This window comes from Etheostoma spectabile, unplaced genomic scaffold, assembly GCF_008692095.1.
Source record: "Etheostoma spectabile isolate EspeVRDwgs_2016 unplaced genomic scaffold, UIUC_Espe_1.0 scaffold362, whole genome shotgun sequence".
Classification (NCBI taxonomy): Eukaryota; Metazoa; Chordata; class Actinopteri; order Perciformes; family Percidae; genus Etheostoma; species Etheostoma spectabile.
Genome location: NW_022605592.1, coordinates 158691 through 159115, shown reverse-complemented (window position 1 = coordinate 159115; position 425 = coordinate 158691). Strand labels below are relative to the sequence as shown.

General features: G+C 43.8%; 1 protein-coding gene across 2 annotated transcripts in view; it reads right to left on the bottom strand.

Annotated features, from left to right (window-relative positions):
* cd2ap (CD2-associated protein) overlaps nt 1-425 on the bottom strand; it is a 90714-nt gene that overhangs the window by 49147 nt on the left and 41142 nt on the right. The window lies entirely within an intron of this gene.

The following is a 425-nucleotide window of genomic DNA, read 5'->3' as shown; positions in this document are numbered from 1 at the left end:
TGGTGGGTTTAGCAAACGCAATTTCGGGGATGTTACGTTTTAAAAAAGGATCTTACTCTTTAACAGAAAGGTGGACCTCCTTAGAAATCTTAACCGGAGTTTGTCAGTTTCAAAACAAGCACTTTTGTGTAGGTAAATACAAACGGGACAATTGCTTTTTTATTGCTTTTCCGCCTTCAGTTGACATGACAGTTAGGTGACAAAAGGGAGAGAGAGGGGGAAGACATGCAGGAAATAGTCACAGGTCGGATTCAAAACCGGAACCTCTGCGTTGAGGCATAATGCGCCTACTCTACCCACTGATCCATTGGCCACACGATCCATGTGCTATTACCTTACACTGTAGCTTGTTTTGCCACTGCAGCGATCTCGTTTAATACTGGACCAATGTCAGAGACTGTTGTTCCCATCAGTCACTTAGACAC